The sequence below is a fragment of the Calliphora vicina genome, chromosome 3, assembly GCF_958450345.1.
Source record: "Calliphora vicina chromosome 3, idCalVici1.1, whole genome shotgun sequence".
NCBI classification, from domain to species: Eukaryota; Metazoa; Arthropoda; class Insecta; order Diptera; family Calliphoridae; genus Calliphora; species Calliphora vicina.
Genome location: NC_088782.1, coordinates 17,981,528 through 17,997,738, shown reverse-complemented (window position 1 = coordinate 17,997,738; position 16,211 = coordinate 17,981,528). Strand labels below are relative to the sequence as shown.

At 32.6% G+C, this 16,211-nt stretch overlaps 1 protein-coding gene across 7 annotated transcripts in view; it reads right to left on the bottom strand.

Annotated features, from left to right (window-relative positions):
• Sarm (sterile alpha and armadillo motif) overlaps positions 1-16,211 on the bottom strand; it is a 199,581-nt gene that overhangs the window by 142,871 nt on the left and 40,499 nt on the right. The gene's annotated exons all lie outside the window — the stretch shown is intronic.

Below are 16,211 nucleotides of genomic sequence, written 5' to 3'. Positions count from 1 at the left end.
AATTCAAGTTGAAATCAAGTGTAATTCTAGCCTTGAATTGTAGTCAAGCAATTGAATTACAGTTGTTTTACACTTTACTTCAATAGTATTCTCCAGTAATAAGGAAACATAAATTCAAGCCATATGTTTTTTGTTCATATATTTTTCATGTTTAAAACATAATTACATTTGCATTCAAGTCAAATTCCAACAAATGTTCATGTGCTTGAATTTTTGGGGCTTTGGAGCTTATTGGGTTAAGTTTTCATCAACCCATTTTAGAACATTTGTACTCCTACGTTTTGATAATTATTTTGCTATATTATATACATATATGGGGGATTTCACGTCAAGTGAACCAACTTTTAAAATCGATGTCTTCTGATCGGGATGAACCAAGGTTAGACCTATTGAATAAGTAATTCAGACATAAATTTTCAACAAGATCGGTCAAGAACTCGCGGAGTTAGACGGGGTCAAAATTTGACATTTTGGCCAAACATGTAACTTATTACCTATTGTTCTTAGCAAAATGTGTCCCAAATAGTTTAGATAGCTTTTTCTACAATCTTTCGAAAAAAAAATTTTAAAAAAAAAAAAAAAAAAATTTAATATTTTTTTTCCGAAATCAAAAACTTTTTTGACTTCTTTTTCAAAATGGGCCCTTTTATTATTTTTTTCTTAAAATAAAGCTTAGATATTTTCCTTGAGGACCTGTTTGGTCGCTTAGTGGGATGTGAGTTCGATATCTATCAAAAAAAATGTGCAAATTTCTTCCCGATCGGAAGACATCGATTTAAAAAGTTGGTTCACCTGACGTGAAATCCCCCATATAGGATAATATTCCATTTATCCTCCAGAACGAACGGTTTGACTGCTTACCATGAAACCTAACGCTGGAGATATAAAATATTGATCCATTAACCTTTCATCATATATGTATATCAAAGTTATTTGAGAAGATGCTTATGAACAAGTTGTACAGGATTATCAATTTGGATTTATAAGGAGACAACAATTACAATGTTATATAACTGGACAAACATTTAAACTTAAGGAAGAGTTGTCTTGGTCTTATGGATGGTTGAAGCGGCAGTCCCCCAGAATAGTATTCTGGGATACTTTGTATACTTACTTGTTATACCAATGAAAAATCGGACTCAATATTAACATTTTCATGAAATCTCTCAAGTCTCAGTCATATATTTCAATTAGAAAGGGAAAGGTTTACAAGCAATAATGTACACACTAAAAATTGCTTAGAGAATCATGGCCCTTACTCAGTTCTATAACTAAACTATAACTCAACATCAATCGGAGGTTATTAACTAGAAATACATCTCTATAAGTAGTTCTGAGGAGAATTTCAAGCGGATAATCTTTTTAAGAGCTTCCGGAGTATGTGATTTATTCACATAGAGCCGTCAATTAAAATAACCCAAAGTAAGGAGTCTGAAGTCGTCATATGGAGGCATAGTTGACTCAAATAAAATTGAAAGCAATTCAAAAGTATTGGTTTATTGACAGTTTATTGATTGTAAACATCTACTTTATAACTCAATCATAAAACCATTATGAGATCCAACTAAGGAGCATGGTCTCAGCTTCAAATGCCGTCGGAATTCAATGGTGTTAAATAAGAAAGATCCTAAATAATTATAAAGATCTAAACGTGACCTTGGCAAAAACTGTAGAAGGATATTTATCCACTAGCCCTTAATATATTATATAAAATCGGACACATTCATTATGTGGCATGGACTTAATAGACCAGAGCCAAAGACAAGATGAAATAATGCATTCCGAATAACAGTGCATAAAAAGAAGACATCTCATTCCACCTATGACTGATAAATTTCGAAATATGGAGCGATTTATTTTACGGATCACCTTAACACCTAACGGTGAAACCAAGTCGGACAGGCTCTTGCCGAATCAACTTAACCTAACCTTACATAAATCATATGACTTCAACTATACAACATGTTCATGCCACTGACTGGTATATTTTTTATTTTGCCAGTTTTAAAGTACCTATAAATAATATAGAAAAGCCTTTCATGCTTAAAATAAATTTCTTTCCATAAACCTTGTTGGAATTATTTGTAAAACGAAGGTTTCATTTCATACCTTCATTTTCAAGGTACAACTACTCCACATAACAAAGCCTACATACCCTCAAACATCCTCCTTGTAACTGACAGTTACAATTGCACCATAAACACACCACCTTTTTTTACCGTTATATATTGGTCAAGTAAATATGGGCATGAGCGCGCTGTTTCAGTAAATAAATCGCTGTCGTATACTTGACAATTTTAGTTTTTTTATATTATTTTTTGCAAACCATAAAAATTTATCATGATTGTAATGAAACAAACAAAAAATAACTTTTGGTGTTGTTTTTTACGTAGTTTTTCTGCATGCAAGCCCAGCATGATGCAAGCAACATGTTGCATAATGCCTTGTTAAGTACAAAGTAGTACAAAACACTGAACACGTTGCCCAGGCACACAAATACTACATGAAACGGTATTGCAATCTGAAACTGTTAAAATGTAAAATAAAAAACAACAGTGGATGGTGGTAGGATAGGATAATAGAGGTGTTTAGCCTCTATTATCCTTCCATTCCTTCTATGGGAAATACTGTAACACGTCATTTATATCTAAATCAGTGGTTGGCACTCATAGCCACCAGGGAACGAACACGATCTACTCTTCTGTTGCACACAATACGAATATTAGCAACACACTCGAAGTCCATAAGGTCCATTGCGATTCCCTTCAAGAGTCAGATACAGAGAAAACTTATGCCATGCCTAAAAAGGGGACATAAAAAAAGAATGAAGAAGATAGGTAGTGTCTTAGAGATAGTAACTAAAAGGAGAAACAAAAAGAAAAATCAAAATCTGCGTAAAAATGTTGAATGTGGTTACAAATTTTAATTCACCGTAGAATATCCTTTAAAAAGCCAACCTATTCCTCTGCTGAAGCTTAGTATGTTACCCAATTTACAGCCAGCAACACTCCCAAGTTCAGTGTCTCCAACTCCTCTACATCCCCACATAACCTACAAAAACCCTATGTACTATTATCCCATTTACCTACAAAGGCCCAATTAAACAGTGACCGGTTATCACTTCTACTAGAATCCTGAGACTACACCTATCCAATCCAATTAGTGTTTTGATTGCCTTTGCATCCAGTTTTGACTAAAAGGCCTTGGACACTTGACAATCCGTCCTACTATTCCAGGATTGGTAGGTGGAGTCACGAAATCTTTCAAATATAAGCCTGTGACAAATATGTTATTAAAAGGGAATCAAATTGCAGCTTGGGATTCTAAAAAATCGTTTTATTTAACTTTACAATATATTTATATTGTGGCATGATTTGTTAATGCAGATTACTGATCTTAGCACATTAGAATGTACAAATCGTGGTAGGCGGAGAGCAAACGGAGTGTAAAAATATTAATCATGTAGAATTTAGGATTAATATTAAAGAGAATGCTTGACTGGAACCTGAACACAATAACGAACAGTCATCACCCCAAGTTGGTATACGAAGCTGCAGAGCAATTGTCAATAAATTAAAAGACGGAGGATGATTTTGATGAAAGGAGCTCTTGGAACGAATACAGCGAAGTCCCTGATTTGAAGAGAGGAATGATAAGCAACGCTCTTATACATAAGTGAAAGAAAAATCAATTGTGGATGAACATGCAAAGGCCGAAATGAACCTGTTATTGGATCATTTGTTCTTGATATAAAATTATTGGGTGTATTACTTAAAAATTAGGGATTTTTTCAAATATTTAGCTTTTATTTTGAAACATTTATACAACATTAATTTATTCAAAGTATTGGCCATTGTTAGCTATGATCTTTTCCCATCTTTCTAGTAACATATGAAAAAGAACCGCTCATCTTTTGAGGTCAAGAACGAATTAAGCCAATATCGGGTACTCTGTTGCAAAGTGAAGCGTATCCAAGAGAGAGAGAGCGATCTGCATCGATTGAAGCAAATAGTAGTCGGTACAGGTTCCCTGTAATGGTCTGGCCTGATTTCAGCAGCTCATAATAGATAGGACCCTTTTGCACCCACCAAATACAGAGAATTACCTAAGCGTCATGGATATTTGGCTTTGGTGTCGATTTGTCCGGGCTTCACATACGATCTCTAACGCTTCGGGTTATCGTAATGGATCCATTTTTCATTGCAAGTAATTTTTCGGTGCAAAAATGATTTTCTTTTATAGCGTTCAAGCATCATTTCGGACATGTAAAATCGTATTTCAATGTCTCTCGTCTTCGATTTGTATGGTACCCAATTTTCCTGATTTTGCATGAATCCCGATGCTTGCAAACGTTTTTAAATTGCTGCTTGGGTAGCTCCTAATGATTTTGCAAGCTCTTGTTGAGTTTTAATACAAACTTCATGGAGTAATCCAATTCTTGATCTTCAAACTTTTTTGCTGGCCTGGACGATCTTTTTCTTCTAAATCGCTAAGACCCCTTTCACACTAGGCAATTTAGTTGCGCAAGTCTCTTGCCCAACAACAAAACAGCATGCAAAATTTTCTTCTCCTTAACCCGACATTACCTCTGGCATCTACAAACACAAGAGACTTGCGCAACTAAATTGCCTAGTGTGAAAGGGGTCTAAGCTTTGGTTAGCAATCGGTGTGCATCATCCTCATTTTTTTTTAAATTTAAGAAGTAAAGCAAAACTTCCTGCATATGACGATTTGTTGGAACAAAATTCAACATTTTCGAAGTAAAAACAACTAAGAAAGTATGGTCGGGCTTGACCCTACACTAAGTAAAAGAGCAAAAACATTTTTATTTTAAAATTTCAATAATTTATATTTTTGAGTGATTTTCGGAAGTGGGTCTTATATGGGGACTATGACCAATTATGGACCGATCACCATGAAATTAGGTCGTGTGATTTATGTCTTAATGAAAGTTATCTATGTTGAATTTTGTGTATATACCAACATTTTTAGGAGATTTATGCACGTTTAAGTGATTTTCGGAAGCGGGTCTATATGGGAGCTATGACTAATTATGGACCGATCGTAACAAAATATGGTGATATGAATTTTGTATATATAAAACTTATTTGGAGCGCAATTTGTGGAGATACATTTATAAATTAAACATTTATGACCGATAAAGTCCAATTTCGGAAGGACATTTGTATGGGGGCTAGGTGAAATAATGGACCGATTTCAGCCGGTTTCAATATGCTTGGTCCTTGGGCCGAAAAAATAATATGTATCAATATGCGACCTGTACTCTGCGCACAAGGTTTACATATGGACAGCCAGCCAGCCAACCAGACGGACGGACATCGTTTAATCGACTCAGAAAGTGATTCTAAGTCGATCGGTATAATTTAAGGTGGGTGTTAGACTAATATTTTTGGGCGTTACAAACATCTGCACAAAAGCATAATACCCTGCCCGCTATGGTGGTGTAGGGTATAAAAACTTTGTTGTTTTCACTATTGCCTTACACGTGAAAAATAAACTATTTTTGGCTTTCATTATAAATTGTTAAAAACAGGGGCCAAATTACCGCATTCGATGATGAGTAAAATTCATCGTAATTTTATTATTTTATCATAATTTCGATATCGAAATCATTTTTCGATACGATAGTTCATTCAATAACGAATGCGGTAATTTGGCTCCAGGTCTTTTTGCAAACATTGTAAATTAAATAATGGCAAAAGCAATCCACATGTTGCGAGATCAGAAAGATCTCTAAACTGGAGAAGAGTGTTTTGACTATCTGCAATCCAAAGAGAAGAATGTAACCCTGGAATAGCTAATTGTTCGGCTTACATCATCTTTGGATTAAGACTATGATTATTATAAAACATTAATATGCCAGAAGTCTTGTATTAAGTCACTAGATCTAAAATGATCCTCCATTTTCCTACTTGATCACACATTTAAAGTGGCTACTGTGTTTATGTGAGCAATACTCGCATTTTGTAATTGATTTCAGAATAATCAGCTAAAACATTCCAATGCTCTAAATCATACAATACGACTTCAACTACAAGAAGTAAATTTATCTTGTCTAAAAATGTTTAAAGAAAAGTACAGAAGTTTGGTTATTTTTTTTTTTTTTCAAGAAAACAGAAAAATTTTATGTCAAGTATCTGCTTGTTTTTGTTCATTCATTGATACTCCAGCGATTGTATTATATCTTTCTCTGGTAACTTGATTGTGGCTTGAAATCACTTTTGAATTAAAGACAAAACAATTTCTAACTGAAAACATAGGATGATGATTCATGCAAGAAAAGTGTATGTGCTCTCTCCCAGATATTTACTACCAGCAAGTATTTTGTATGTGTAAGAATTTACAGCCAAGTTCACATGATACAAAAATGTGGACTACTACAACATTCTTTAACTAAAGACAGACGGTAGATAAAAAAAAACAAAGTTTTTGATTTATAACAACAATTGCCTGATCACTACAAAGTAATATGATCACATTCGGGTTTTTCGCCACATAGAAAACTTCATTCAAGCCTGGTTTCAATGCTACTGCTACGTCTTGGAAACAAATTCGTGAGTGTCTTCGCTCAACGTTTTAAACTGATGATTCATGATTATGCCCACAAGTCTGCTGTGATTTTGTTTTACTCAGAAATTCATACATCAATTTGTAGACAAATACATTTAAAATTAACAAGAAACAACAAAACGTAAACATGATCATTCATCTCACATTGAGAAAGTCCGGTGATTGCCGGAATCAAACAAAAAAAAACGTGTTTGCTGAAGTTGTGGGCCGCACGGCCATCCAGCTGCACTATCATTAATTTACATTATTTTGCAAATATTTTTTTTTTTTTTTTGCAGCAAAAAGATAAATGTGTGAACTGAATTTAATACGCGAATAATTAAGTGTTAGTTGATAGTGAATCATGGTATCATTGAAAGCAATATTGGAAATGTTACACATTTAAAAATATGTAAACTCCCCCCGTTAAAATCTAATTTTACATTGTGTAATTTAAAATGTGATAATGATAGATATATTACCCATTACTCTTCACCATGAATGGCAAGGGTAAATGTATATATATTTGTCATTCCGTTTGTAATTTCTATATTTTTCATTTCCGACATACAGTATTGATACATCAATCTATCCGCTATAATCCTGGTCCGATCGCTGTTTAAATCCGAGGAAATCGACCAAGAAATGGCTGAAATATAAGCAAAACACCACGACTACCTCGATGTTTGACCTAATTTTGATGTATATCTGGATTACTAAGGCATATCATCATAAACAATATGGATATCTATCTTCCACAGACCTAGCACCATAGAAATTCGGAATGACAATGGTTTAAAATCGGAAAAAATATGATTTAACACGAATTTTTGTCACCAAAATTTGTTCACGAAATTTTTCAGCCTAACCACAAAAGTCGATTATAAGTCCAAAAAGTTGACTTTTATTTTAAATTTCGTACCATAAAACAGATTTCAAATACATATAATTTAAAAAGTCGTTTTATAAGTTTTTTATTTTGAACTTTTATGTAAATATTTTCATTTATTTCGATGTATGAGTTGGAAAAAGATTTGCAAGCTTTTTTAAAATATTTCTTATGGTACGAAAAAAAACAAAAGTTCTATTTTATGCTACGAAATTTAATATAATACTTTATGGACTTAAAGTCGACTTTAAGGCTTTCGTAGTTAGGCTGAATGTTTTTAATTTTGTATTAAAATGTACTTTGTTGAAGGATATACAGCATGACCGAAGCTATATAGCTCTGTTATTTGTTTTAACTCTAAGTTTGTTTATTAAAGCTGTCATCAGCATTCTTTCGTGCCAACTTGGTGTCAAATTTTAAACATCATTATATTAATATTAATGGCTGGATTTTATACAACTACCTTAGTGTTTCTTTGTTTATTGATATCATCATTGACTTACCTGAAAAGAGAAAAAGAAAATATTTATTAAATTAAATAAAAGAATAATAAACCATCATTGTAGTAACTTTATAATAATAAATATCGGCAAAATATCTACAGATATGTAATAATAAAGTTCGCAAATTATTGGGTGTATTACTTAAGCTGATAGGCTTTGAAACGGCCAATTTTTCCACCGAATCATTACTTGCAATGAAAACTGGATCCATTACGATAACCCGAAGCGTAAGAGATCGTATGTGATGCTCGGCAAAATTACTGAATCGACACCAAAGCCAGACCATCACAAGGAAACTGTAAGAACGCAACTGATAAAAAACTATTGCAATACCTGTTAAAAACTATTTAGAAAGAAGTGGTTGGGAAGTTTTTCCTCACCCGCCTTATTGTCCAGTCCTTGCCCCGAAACGAGTATATTAAATTGAGTTGATTCGTTCTTAGCCTCAAAAGATGAGCAGTTCTTTTGGCCCGGAATCCATATGTTTTCTGTAAACATATGGATGGGTATATGTATGTCATAGCTAACAATGGCCAATACTTTGAATAAATTTATATTGTACAAATGCTTCAAAATAAAAGCTAAGCTTAGTAGCAATTACAACCAAACCAGCATTGCCTAAATGGTCACCAGAGGCCAAACAATCATCCAAAGTCGTTGTGCTTAACTGTTTAAATAAATTCATTATGCAGATCCACTTGAATAAGATCGAAAATCTTCAATTGCAATTGAAAATTTTAAAATCATCTCTAGTTAGAATTCAAAGTTAGTTTAAATTTACTCTACTCTAACTCAACTCTAACTCGACTATAATTCAACTCTAACTCAACTCAATTCTAACTCAACTCTAACTCAACTCTAACTCAACTCTAACTCAACTCTAACTCAACTCTAACTCAACTCTAACTCAACTCTAACTCAACTCTAACTCAACTCTAACTCAACTCTAACTCAACTCTAACTCAACTCTAACTCAACTCTAACTCAACTCTAACTCAACTCTAACTCAACTCTAACTCAACTCTAACTCAACTCTAACTCAACTCTACCTCAACTCTAACTCAACTATAACTCAACTCTAACTCAACTCTAACTCAACTCTAACTCAACTCTAACTCAACTCTAACTCAACTCTAACTCAACTCTAACTCAACTCTAACTCAACTCTAACTCAACTCTAACTCAAGTCTAACTCAAGTCTAACTCAACTCTAACTCAACTCTAACTCAACTCTAACTCAACTCAAACTCTAACTCAACTCAAACTCTAACTCAACTCAAACTCTAACTCAACTCTAATTCAACTCTAACTCATCTCTAACTCATCTCTAACTCTACTTTAACTCAACTCTAACTCAACTCTAACTCAACTCTAACTCAACTCTAACTCAACTCTAACTCAACTCTAACTCAACTCTAACTCAACTCTAACTCAACTCTAACTCATCTCAAACTCTACTTTAACTCTACTTTAACTCTACTCTAACTCAACTCTAACTCTACTCTAACTCAACTCTAACTCAACTCTAACTCTACTCTAACTCAACTCTAACTCAACTCTAACTCAACTCTAACTCATCTCAAACTCTACTTTAACTCTACTCTAACTCAACTCTAACTCAACTCTAACTCAACTCTAACTCAACTCTAACTCAACTCTAACTCTACTCTAACTCTACTCTAACTCAACTCTAACTCAACTCTAACTCAACTCAAACCTAACTCTAACTCTTGTCTATCTCTTTCCCAATATAAACCTATTGATACAAGCCCAACATCAGGAAAACAAGCTTTTATATCATATAAATTCTAAATTGTAATAAATAGTTCGATATAATTTAAAGTATAATTTCTTCGATTTAAAGTTTATTTTCTTCTTCTTAGAGCTTTTTAATAAAAGCTTATTTTAAAAATGTTTTTTATTCTTAATTTATTTTATATTTTAAAATGGAACCAGCCCCTCCCTGAAAGCAGGCAAAACTAATTTTTGAAATAAATTTTATTTATATTTACTTAAGAATACATACATCCATACAAATAAAAACAAAAATAAAATATTGTTGTTGGCCTAATTAAAATTAAAAATTATTTTCGCTTTTGATTTTAGCACATAAATTAGAGAATTTGCCAACAACCCCCGGCCGCCACACTGTAAAATAATTTACATATGGAGTACAATTTTCTAAGAATCGCAGAATTAAAGAAAAACAAACAAACTAAAAAAAACAGCAAAAATCATGTGCGATTTAATTTAAACGTTCAGCTCGATTAATTTCACATGAAGAATTTTTTTTTTTGAATTTTGTAAACAGAAATTTAAGCAAATCAAAAAATTATAAACAAAACCAACATGAAAATAAAATTTTGAAAATATTTACGGGCCGAATATATACATATTTGCTTAGCAGTCATTATAGGAATTTTTAGCAAGAAAACTATTTTTTTGTTTCTTTATAATGTAAATGTTAAAACGTGTAATAAATAAACTTTATTAAGATTGTAAATGCAAAGATTTAAACACAAGTTATGGGCCATAATATATAGATTTAAATAATTTAAATCTAAAACAATTTAAGAAACTCTGCTTAATGACTTTGATCTGTTTATTGACCATGTATCTTAACTAGCAGCCATCTCACATCATTCATCATCAGTCATGAAAAACAAAAAATTTAGCAGATTTGAATCAGCATTATTCTAATACTGTTCATTCTACCTCATAAATACTGCCCTCACCTTTTGAAGTTCAGTGACCAATATTAATTATTAAGAAATATTTGAAATTATTTCAAATTTTTTTGCCATTTATTCTTTTCCGTTTCGTTTTGCTGAGAAACGACAATGAGCAGATTAAGTATTTAAATCATTTATAATATTTATTTTATCTCTATTATGCTTTTTCAACAAGTTTTATTTATTTATTTTAATAAATTAATTATATTCAGACACACAAATGAGTTTCTAATGAACAAGAATGCTTTTAACATCATTTGTTTGGTTATAGGTCGACTTTGAAAATGTAGCTATGTAGAGACCTTGACATTTCACGAAAATGTGTTAGGTAATTTTAGAACTAGGAGTGCATTTATTTCGAAATTGTCTTGGAGTTTCATGTATAAATTATATTCTGATTTATGGCGAATGCTTTATCTATATTTGAACCCATTATTTATTTCAATTTTCATATTTCTATCCAAATAATCTCTTATTGATATTTCTTTGCTATAACTCCTCTCAAAATATTCATCAACTCTGTTCTACCCTAAATCTGCTGTAACTCTACTGAAACTCGACTTTAATTCTACCCTTTATCTTATAATTTATATTAAAATTTCATAAAATCACAAACAAACCCATCAATTACATTACCACCATCGTCAACCTGCAGTGTAGCATGCAAAATACTAATAAACACAAAAAAATTTAAATATTTTTTTTAATACCAGATGTCTTGATGACATTACGAAAACCCCACAACGTGTTGACACAGGGGGAAAAGGTGGCAGGGGCTCGTCACAGTGAAACTCATAATAATAAATACCTCAAATACATTTGTCAAAATCATCGTAAATATATTTAAAATTTTATTAACAAATAACTACAAATTTGCTGAAAATGAAAACAATACCAACGAATTATTTAAAATACAATGTTTTTTTCCCCTCTTTTTATTGTGTTTATATTGTTGTTTTTATTAGAAAAATTAAAATTTTTATTACGAAATAGTCGTAAATAAAGGTTTTGAAAATTTGAAAAATTCACACACCAAAAATAACACATACTTTGTGTTAAATAACTTGAAACCGAAAAAAATTAACCTTGAATTAGAATTTAATTTTAATGTTACGATTATAGAATTTTAGAAATTATTCGGTTAGTAAGTGGTTTTAGTTGTCAGTGACAACTTGTCACACATACGTTTTTTTAATATAACAGGTGTGAACACAGTTTAACAAAAAAAATTAAAGGTTGTTTGGTTTAAGTTTTATTCGTTTTATTTCAAGGCGAAGACTTAAGAATTTTAATTGAGAGATTTGCTATAAATACGACTCAGTATTTTAAGGGAGAGATGGGGAACTTTAATATTCTAATTAACTTTTCAAACTTAATTAGGTAATGTTAAGTTTTAAATCACATATCATACGAGTATTTACTGTGTTGACATAAATTGAAGTCCTCTGTATTCATTAGTAATTCCCAGATCATCAAGAGTTGTTGTTTCCTAGATTTAATACCTACTTTGATCTATATCAGCTCTAACACAAATCTAACTCAACTCTAACTCAACTCTAACTCAACTCTAACTCAACTCTAACTCAACTCTAACTCAACTCTAACTCAACTCTAACTCAACTCTAACTCAACTCTAACTCTAACTCAACTCTAACTCAACTCTAACTCAACTCTAACTCAACTCTAACTCAACTCTAACTCAACTCTAACTCAACTTTAACTCAACTCTAACTCAACTCTAACTCAACTCTAACTCAACTCTAACTCAACTCTAACTCAACTCTAACTCAACTCTAACTAAACTCTAACTTAACTCAACTCTAACTCATCTCAAACTCTACTTTAACTCTACTCTAACTCAACTCAACTCTAACTCAACTCTAACTCAACTCTAACTCAACTCTAACTCAACTCTAACTCAACTCTAACTCAACTCTAACTCAACTCTAACTCAACTCTAACTCAACTCTAACTCAACTCTAACTCAACTCTAACTCAACTCTAACTCAACTCTAACTCAACTCTAACTCAACTCTAACTCAACTCTAACTCAACTCTAACTCAACTCTAACTCAACTCTAACTCAACTCTAACTCAACTCTAACTCAACTCTAACTCAACTCTAACTCAACTCTAACTCAACTCTAACTCAACTCTAACTCAACTCTAACTCAACTCTAACTCAACTCTAACTCAACTCTAACTCTAACTCCAACTCTATCTCAACTCCCCTTACTGATCATCTTCTTAGACAGGCACGTAAAGACTGTACAAGGATACTTGATTGCGTAAGGCAATCAATACAATCAACCGGTACCTGTAATACCTACTGTATCTTGTACTATGCCGAAAATATTCTTCAGAACTCGGACAATTAAGAAAAATCTATACGGTATCTTGGAAATTATTGGATATATTGTTACGAAATTTCACACGGTTTGAGCTGAGGTGTTTTCGAGTTGATTTTCGTTTGTTTAGCTTCCTAGCGATAATGGGGGCCAGTGCGTAGCCCCCAAAGTTGGTTACCTCGGGTCTAAAATTTTTTAAAAAAAATCGCCAAAAATCCATTTATGATCAGAATGAGCTGAAATTTTAATACGCTTATAAGTGTATGCACGCATTATATTAAAAAACGTACAAATTTGTCAAAGGGGGCAAGGTTTGTGGAACTTCTGAGGAGTAAACAAAGGCTTTTTATATAAGTATTTGATACTGTTGAAAACATTATGACCAATTTTATATAATTTTGGGACTTCATTTACCTTAAAAACTAAAAAAAATATAATATGGTGATTTTTCACTAATAAAAATATAAAATTTGACTTAAAGTAAAATTTTAACAGTTAAAGATATCGTAACAAAATTTGGAACAAATATAGACTCAAATATCCTTAAATCAATGGCATTAGAATTTTAGACATTTTTATTTTCAAATACCGAAATTCCTAAAACGGGGAAATGTGTTCCAAAAACTGAGTTTTTTTGGAAAAGTGCCTACTGTGACGTTATTTACCGTGAGATAGTAAAGACACTTGGTAAATATTTAAGAAACATATGGGGTTATACAAATATGGAGCTTTTTCGTGGATCCGTGCTTTGCATTTTTAGAATTTTCTACTCAAACCGAAATTTTTTTTAAAAAAATTGGCTAAGTTTGGATTGGTCTGGGGGGTTATACGTCCGCTTTAGTGAGCCAAATTTTTCTTAATACGCTTTTGCATTAAGTTATCTTTCCGAATCATATAAAAATTCTATATAGTCCCGAAGAAAATTTTTTTCTACAAAAGAAAAAATATATGGGCTTTCTTGGGAAAAAACGTAAAAAATACGGCCCTTTTTACAAGTTCCAACTTTGGATGCGTATAACTTTTTATTTTTATTTTTTTAACTTTAACTTTAATTTTATCGCCAATATAGCTGATATTTTAAAAATAAATTTTGACCCTCCGTAGGCCCGCCATATCTAAAAAATCATGAAAAGATCGAGCAAAATTAAAAAAAATAAATCAATAAACCTGAATATCTCTTCAACTAATAGAGATAACATACACTTGTAAGCATATTTTTTGTAGACCTTCTCAAGGACTATTTATATTTAAAATTTCAGGTCATTCGGATCATAAATGGATTTTTGGCGATTTTTTTTAAAAAATTGAGACCCGAGGTGACCAAGTTTGGGGGGCTATGCACTGGCCCCCATTATCGCTAGGAAGCTGAACAAACGTAAATCAACTCGAGAACCCCTCAGCTCCAACCATGTGAAATTTCGTAACAATGTTTCTAAACCACTATGGTATGTACGACGAGTACAAACCATGATTGGAGGTCACCCACCGCCCATATTTGACAAATAGGAGAACCTGCCGTTAAAAACAAGATTAGTTCTTGCTCAACTGTGGGATGGACATAACTTTTGAAGCTTCAGACTGGATGTTTTTAACACTTTTTCCGATCTAATAAAAACGAAGAAGATATCAGACAAGATTTAAGATAACGACAAACTCGATGGAATTCGGAAACCAGGATAATACTGAAAATTATCCTACAAGATGGATTTTTGAAGTTTCACTCTCATAAAAACCTGTAAAATTAAAACAACAAACGGAATGATATCAGATATTATTACACATGTATTGTCAATTGTAATGTCAATAAATGTCATCCATTATATTGAGACATGAATATTTTCCAAATGGTGTTTTCATTCTCAGAAGGTTGCAACGGAAAGTCAACCACCGGAGTTGATTACAGCAGTTATGGAAATTGATCCCAGACAGTTCACATATACTACATACATTGGTTGTCAGAATTAGTGTCTATAATAGGCCGTAAGCTAAAGCCTAAACATAAGATTTGTTTGTCTGTTGATCTATTATTTGGAAACAATGTCTCTTGTAGGACTATCTTGAACTTCTTACAAATCACTTCTCAATCGCTTCTTCGCCCACGAGCTAAAATGGTTTAGGAAGAGTTCAAAACAATGATCTTGATTTTTAATTTCTACATTATACTGACGTTGAATTGATCAGCCATCATATTGAGATATGAGCAGCAGTCAAGAACTGTTGGCTTTTTCAGGAAAGAAAATTTTAAGATTTGCCACGGACGCTCATCTAGCGGCATTGATTGCAGTAGTTATGGAAATGAGATTATATCGCAGACAAGCCACAATAGCCTTGGTTGTCAAAATCTCTTTCTAAAATATGCAATATGCGTATCAAGGAACTTACTATAGCCTAAAAATAAGGGTATTTGATATGATGTATTGTTTTGTTTGATACATTATCTTCTAGATTTCTATTTCAAAATTATTCTGATGACGGCTGGTCAGTTCAGCCATCATGTTGAGAAGATAGTCCTTAACACCATTCCTTTTGAATTCCATTTCTAAATTATCTGCTTCGCCATCATGTTGGGAAGTAGGAAGTAGTCAAAGACAGTTTTCAGTCTCAGTAACGAGGATTTCGAAGTATCATGGGAGGTTCAACTACTGGAGTTGATTACAGCAGTTGTGGAAATGTTATTCGATCCTAAACAGTCACAACTTTCTTGGTTGTCTGAATCTCTATGAATTTGAGATTCTCAGGGACAAAGATTTAAAGGCCTCAATGAAATTTCAACTAATGGAATTGATTACAGCAACTGTGGAAATTAGATTCGATCCCAGTCAGTCTTCAACTGCATTCGTAGCCAGAATCTCTAGCAAGAATAAGCATTAATGATCGAGAAGTCTTCTAAAGCCTAAATATAATAATTCAACTGAATATTCTGTTTTGAATTGAACCAGAAATCTAGCTTCTAGCAGTATTAGTTCCAAAATTGGCCGAAAACTAGTTCTGCAGGACAGCTGAAACTGCTTTGGCCAGTATTAAGGCAAAATTTGACTGAAGGGTGGTGCTGGGAGTGAAATGAAAATTGAGCTAAAACATGCTCCTAAATTTAGAACATTACTTTATTTCGCAAATTAGCCGAATATTATTTTCGGTTAGATTTCCGCCAGAGTATTAACGTCTCACT